Below are 6,703 nucleotides of genomic sequence, written 5' to 3'. Positions count from 1 at the left end.
ACCTAGAAGAGTTGTTCCTAGTACCCAATATCATCACCCCTCCCAAGTTCAAGGTGCTGGACATTGACAAGTACAGGGGGACTACTTGCCCCAAGAACCATCTAAAGATGTATTGTCGAAAGACGGGGGCATACGAAAAAGATGAGGAACTACTGATACATTTCTTCCAAGAAAGTCTTACTGGGGTAGCTGTTACCTGGTACACTAACTTGGAACCTTCCTGAGTCCATTCATGGAAGGATCTAATGGTTTCCTTTGTTAGGCAGTATCAGGATAATTCTAATATGGCTCCGGATAGGATGCAACTATAGAACATGTGCAAAAAGGGGCACAAATCTTTCAAAGAATACGCCCAAAGGTGGAGAGACTTGGCAGCTCAAGTGGTACCTTCAATGACGGAGAAAGAGATGATCACAATAATAGTAGACACATTACCAGTGTTTTACTATGAAAAAATGGTGGGGTACGCACCTTCAAGCTTTGCGGATTTGGTCTTCATCGGTAAAAGGATCGAAGCCGGTCTGAAAAGAGGCAAATTTGATCATCCTGCTTTGATGAATTAGAAAACCGGGGCAAATGAAGAGGATGAGAATGAGGAAGGAACCCATGTTGAGGCTTCCATTCCTACATGGCCAAACTTCCCACCAGCCCAACAATGTCATCGCTCAGCCAATATCGGCCCTTCTCCTTACCCACCACCCAGTCATCCACAAAGGCTATCCCTAAATCATCCACAAAGTTTGTTGGCCGCACATCCAATGCCAAGCGCAAACCAAAACACCAACCAAGAAATGAATTTTGCAGCGAAAAAGCCTGTAGAATTCACCCCAATTCCAGTGTCCTATGCTGATTTGCTCCCATATCTACTCGATAATTCAATGGTTGCCATAACCCCAACCAAGGTTCCTCAACCTCCATTTTTCTGAGGATACGACTCGAACGCAACATGTGCTTATCATGGAGGGGCCCCGAGGCATTCCATTGAGCATTGTAGGACCCTGAAGCGTAAGGTGAAAGGTCTAATTGATGTGGGCTGGCTGAAATTTGAGGAGAATCGCTTGTGAATCCTGACATTGATAAGAGATGCCACGCGTGGGGCAATTTGAAGGTTGTTGCTAGCTGTCTCTAATGACTCATTAGGATTTTCAAGTTTATGCCATTATTGTAAACCACAATTACAATGCTAAATAATATGGATAAATTTGACATCCTTGTCTTTCTCATCCTCTCACAATTACATCTTTGCTTATTCAACTTCCATTGGAATGTGAGTGTAAGCCATTGGTTTGTTTGCTCAAGCGACCTGCGCTCCTGAGTTTCTGACTTCCAAGACCATTCAATTAGAGATTACTCGTCTTGCACGTTGGTGGGTGTGCCGTAAAACGATGAGTAAAGTTCAAAACAATAAGTGTCAGAATAAGAAAAAAGAAAAAAGCATTTGATTGACTGTGTTTTCAAGTAAAATAAAGACATTCATGTGACCTTATTTTATCATTCCTGAAAATTTATGTTTTTGAGAGAGAAGTGAGTTATCAAGAATATGAGTCATTTGAATTAATCCGTCAAACTAAAAAAATCCTTCAAATGTTTCTCGAGAATCAACCGCTTCTTTCATTCTTTCTTGCTACAAGGTTGTGAAAACAAAACAATGATGGATACCTCAGAACCCTACACTGGGGCAATGAAAGGCACCATGCATAAACCTCAAGCAAACCTAGGGGCAGATTAGAAGTTCTCACCCAATAGGTTCCCTGCTACAAGGTCATGACGAAAGACAACGATTGGTACCTCAAAGCCTTACATTGGGGCAATGAGGGGCATCCTGCATGAGCCTCAAGCGAACCTAGGGGCAGATCAACCCGTCGATGTTTTTAAACAAAAAAAGGTGGGACAAACCCTGGGATTTCAATGGATTGATTAAACGTCAAACGACTCCATTGCCGTCACTCCAAAATGGTCAAGTGACTAAATCAAACAGAACATACACTCTGAGGGAGTTCCCAAAGAGATTTGCAAAAGATAGGATAAAGTTGCATGAATTACCACCTCTTTCAAAAGGATAGTCAATCTGTGTTTTCCAAAAAAATCAAATAAAAATCAAAATCACAAAATAAGGGAAATAATGTCATGAACATTGTACAACTTTCCATTACATTGTGTCATACCCTAATTTCGTTTGGGGACCATTGTTTGGTGGCATACAACCTTCGCTTGACCGCCTCGAGGTACTTAACACCCATCGTTAGGTAATCCGTGAAGTTCCGCAACATTCCGGAAGTTGAAAAGAAGCATTGTTGCGTAATCCGTAAAGTTCCGCAACATTCCGGAAGTCAAAAAGGGCATTGTTGCATAATCTGTAAAGTTTCGCAACATTTCGGAAAGAAAATGGGTGTCATTACGTAATCCGTAAAGTTCCATAATGTTTCGGAAAGGAATCAGCAAAAAAACACAAAAGGGGGTGTATTTAGTAAAAACAGGGTGCAAATAGCAACCAGGCCCACTTGGGCCTTCCAGGGGTTCCAACAGAAGGTGGTGCCTTCTGGTGGAAGCAACCCAGCTCGCCTGGGCGATCTGAGCTCCCCTGGGTGAGCTAGGCGGTAACCACCTCCCTCGTTTCTCCTATAAATAGGGGAAGGAGGGCAGAGCAAAAATGTTCAGCCCTTCTGATATTTAGGATTCTCTCAAAATTAGTGAGGAAAATTGTTTCCGTGGAAAAAATCCAAGCCGAGGGAGGTGCTTCCGTAATGCTTCTGAGACGTTTCTATGAGCAATTTCGTGAAGATTCTTCACCATTCTTCATCGTTCTTCATCGTTCTTCGTCGTTCTTCGGTCTTCAACCGGTAAGTTCTCGAAATCGAATCTTTCAATTCATTCTATGCACCATTCGCATAAAAATTCGCAATACTTCAACTGTGCATCATTCGCATACATCCATGCTTTTCATTGGTTGCATTGCTCATTGCATTCTTTCCTTGAAAAAAAATGAACTTAATCATTGTTATAAAAAATAAAAGAACACGTTTTACGGCACCCTTACCGAACCCGTGCTAGAGCTAGAGTTATGGGTGAAGTAGAAGAGGTGCAAGAGCAAATGAAGGCTGACACGGAGGCCTTGAAAGAGCAAATGGCCCCAATGATGTAGGCCATGATGAGCATGAAGAAGATAATGGAAGCCAAGGCAGTTGCAGTTGCCGCTACCGGCGCTGTTGCTAAGGTGAACCCAACGCCCCCATCTGGCCTCAACCAAATGAATCATCCAACCTCAGATATGGTAGGTCTGGAAGGCAAAGACTTGGGAGGTATGGGCGGCCCTCATTTAGTGCGAAAAACAAGCATGCCTTCCCACCATATGGCTTGCCTCCCAACTATACGCCACCCAATGTAGCGTACACCCCCAATGAGAATGTCAATAACTCCATTCCTATACCCATTGAGAGCCAACAACCACAATCTAGCCGACTTCGAGCCTTGCCTCGGATATGCCACTGAAGGGCAAGCAGTTGCTGATATACCCATGCAAAACACTTTGGAGGACCCTCAGTATCACCCACAACCACTCCTCTTGCATTCCACAGTGGGTAAAAACCCTCATGCAATGGCAGAAATGGGAAAGTTGGATCATCTAGAGGAAAGGCTCAGGGCCATTGAAGAAGACTGAGATTATGCCTTTACTGACATAGAAGAGTTGTTCCTAGTACCCGAACATGGTCATTCCCAAGTTCAAGGCGCTGGACTTTGACAAGTACAAGGGGACTACTTGCCCCAAGAACCATATAAAGATGTTTTGTCGGAAGAGGGGGGCATACGCAAAAGATGAGGAACTGTTGATACATTTCTTCCAAGAAAGTCTTACTGGGGTAGCTGCTACTTGGTACACTAACTTGGAACCTTCCCGAGTCCATTCTTGGAAGGACCTAATGGTTGCCTTCGTTAGGCAGTATCAGTACAATTATGATATGGCTCTGAATAGGATGAAACTACAAAACATGTGCAAAAAAGGGCACGAATCTTTCAAAGAATACACCCAAAGGTGGAGGGATCTGATAGCTCAAGTGGCACCTCCAATGACGGAGAAAGAGATGATCACAATAATAGTAGACACATTACCAGTGTTTTACTATGAAAAAATGGTGGGGTACGCACCTTCAAGCTTTGCGGATTTGGTCTTCGCTGGCAAAAGGATCGAAACGGGTCTGAAAAGAGGAAAATTTGATCATCCTACTTTGATAAGTGAGAAAGCTGGGGCAAATGAAGAGGATGAGAATGAGGGAGAAACCTATGCTGCGACTGTCATTTCTACATGGCCAAACTTCCCACCAGCCCAACAATATCATTACTCAACCAATATCAGCTCTTCTCATTACCCACCACCCAGTCATCCACAAAGGCCATCCCTAAATCAATCACAAAGTCTGTCTACTGCACTTCCAATGACGAACACCACCTTTAGCACAAATCAAAACAACAACCAAAAAGGAATTTTGCAGCAAAAAGCCTGTAGGATTCACCCCAAATTCCAGTGTCATATGCTAACTTGCTCCCTACTCGATAATTCAATGGTTGCTATAACCCCAGCCAAGGTTCCTCAACCTCCATTTTTCTGAGGATACGACTCGAACGCAACATGTGCATATCATGGAGGAGTTCCAGGACATTCCATTGAGCACTGTATGACCTTGAAGCGTAAGGTGTAAAGTCTAATTAATGCAGGTTGGCTGAAATTTGAGGAGAATCGCTTGTGCATCCTAACATTGACAAGCAACACCACACATGGGGAAATTTTGAAAGCTGTTGTTAGATGTCTCTAATGATTCATCAGGATTTTCAAGTTTATGTCATTATTGTAAACCACAGTTACAATGCTAAATAAAATGGATAAATTTGACATCTTTGTCCCTCACCCTCTCGTAATTACATCATTGCTTCCACTGGAATGTGGGTGCAAGCCATTGGTTTGTTTGCTCAAGCGACCTGCGCTCCTGAGTTTGGACTTCCAAGACCGTTCAATCAGAAATTACTCATGCTACACATTTGGTGAGGGTGTCGTAAAACGACGAGTAAAGTTCAAAACAATAAGTTTCAAAAGAAAAGAAAAAAAAACATTTGATTGGCTGTCTCTCAAATAAAGTACAGACATTCATGTAACCTCATTTTATCATTCCTGGAAGTTTGTCTTTTTTGAGAGAGAATGTGAGTTATCAAAAATAGGAATCATTTGACTTAATCTGTCAATTGAAAAAAAAATCCTTCAAATGTTTCTTGTCCTTAAAAATTCATTTTTGAGAACTTGCATAGTTTCTTCCTTGCTACAAGGTCATGACAAAAGACAAGGTTGATACCTCAAAGCCCTACACTGGGGCACTGTGTATAAGCCTCGAGCAAACCTAGGGGAAGATCAAAAGATCTCACCCGTCGAGGTTTTTAAATGAAAAGAGGGGGACAAACCCTGGGTTTTCAATGGATTGATTAAACATCAAACGACTTCATTGCCGTTACTCAAAAATGGTCAAGTGTTTAAATCAAACAGAACATACACTCTGAGGGAGTTCCCAGAGAGATTTACAAAAGATAGGATGAGGTTGCATGAATTATCACCTCTTTCAAAAGGACAGTCAATCTGTGTTTTTCGAAAAAATCAAATCAAAATCAAAATCACAAAATAGGGAAAGAATGCCATGAACATTGTACAACTTTCCATTACATTGCATTGTTGCATACGAAGTCCGCATTTACCGCATTTCAAGACAGAGGTTGCATGCTTCTGGATCCTTAAAAATCATGTCAACTACATAGATTTCCTACATCTACTGTCCAATCTTTTTGAATTCGGAATGACCAGCCCTCTCAATGAGTCAATCTCTTGCTTTCTCATAAGGGTGGACCCTTGAGGACTACATGTCCTCACCTTCAGAGGGCTACACGCCCTTGCCTTCAGAGGACTACACGTCCTCGCCATCAGAGGACTACACGTCCTCCCCTTCAGAGGACTACATGTCCTCTCCATCAGAGGGCTACACATCCTCAACTTCAGAGGACTACACGTCCTCGCTTTCAGAGGGCTACATGTCCTCGCCTTCAGAGGACTACACGTCCTCGCCTTCAGAGGGCTGCACGCCCTCACCTTCAGAGGACTACACGTCCTCACCTTCAGAGGGCTACACGCCCTCACCTTTAGAGGACTACAGGTCCTCGCCTTCAAAGGGCTGCACGTCCTCACCTTCAAAGGGCTACATGCCCTCACCTTTAGAGGACAACACATCCTCCTCTTCAGAGGGCTACACACCCTCGCCTTTAGAGGACTACAGGTCCTCACCTTTAGAGGACTACATGCCCTCGCCCCATCACCTTCAGAGGACTACACATCCTCGCCTTCAGAGGGCTACACGCCCTCGCCTTCAGAGGACTACACGTCCTCACCTTCAGAGGACTACACGTCCTTGCCTTCAGAGGACTACACGTCCTTGCCTTCAGAGGACTACACGTCCTCGCCTTCAGAGGGCTACACGCCCTCGCCTTTAGAGGACTACACGTCCTCGCCTTTAGAGGACTACACATCCTTGCCTTCAGAGGGCTACACGCCCTCGCCTTCAGAGGGCTGCACGTCTTCACCTTTAGAGGACTACACGTCCTTGCCTTCAGAGGGATACACGCCCTCGCCTTCAAAGGGCTATACGTCCTCGCCTTCTGAGGACTACACGTCCTC

The sequence above is a fragment of the Glycine max genome, chromosome 14 (assembly GCF_000004515.6).
Source record: "Glycine max cultivar Williams 82 chromosome 14, Glycine_max_v4.0, whole genome shotgun sequence".
Taxonomy (NCBI): Eukaryota; Viridiplantae; Streptophyta; class Magnoliopsida; order Fabales; family Fabaceae; genus Glycine; species Glycine max.
This window is presented reverse-complemented; position numbering follows the sequence as displayed.